The sequence below is a fragment of the Pterocles gutturalis genome, unplaced genomic scaffold (genome assembly GCF_000699245.1).
Source record: "Pterocles gutturalis isolate BGI_N339 unplaced genomic scaffold, ASM69924v1 scaffold11195, whole genome shotgun sequence".
In the NCBI taxonomy this organism is placed as follows: domain Eukaryota; kingdom Metazoa; phylum Chordata; class Aves; order Pterocliformes; family Pteroclidae; genus Pterocles; species Pterocles gutturalis.
The window spans coordinates 7,614-8,234 of record NW_010140843.1 but is presented as its reverse complement, the minus strand read 5'-3'; positions in this window follow the sequence as shown (position 1 = coordinate 8,234).

The following is a 621-nucleotide window of genomic DNA, read 5'->3' as shown; positions in this document are numbered from 1 at the left end:
TGCGATGGACGGGCACTCAAGCCTCCATCAGTCCTCTGGCGAGGCGGCACACGCGCTATCACCTTTAAAAGTTGAGCGAAAGATCTTCCTCTTTTAATGTCAAGGCTTTTCAGCAGAGTGCTTTATCAAGGACCTGATGCAAGCTGTCTTTAAGAGGTGATTTTTTTTTTTAAAGCAAGCATTTAACCCATTCACAAAAGGCAGCAACGAAACACTCCCCACGCAGGGCGAGCACTGCCCTGCTGCCCGGCCGCCAAATGCACCTGTGACCCCCAGAAAAATCCACTTCCCTGCGGAAAACAGACTGGAACCGAGGGCTGGAGGGGAGGCAGGGTGTGCAGAGACACGGACAGCGCTGCCCGGGTGCAGGGCTGCAGGACCCTCATGCGGATGTAGCTTTAAACCTCCTGCAACCCCTCTGTGGGTTCCTAGGCACGAGGGGAGGAAGCCCCTGGGAGTGCTGGGGATTCCTGAAATGTCCCCAGGCCACCCCAGCACCCCGGAGCCAAACCCCGGAACTGGGGTTGGCACAGCCCCGCTGCTCCCTGCACGGCTGGTCCAGGGCATCCCACCGCAGGTACTGCCAGCTGCCCTGGAACCCCTCCGCTGCACGATGAAGGA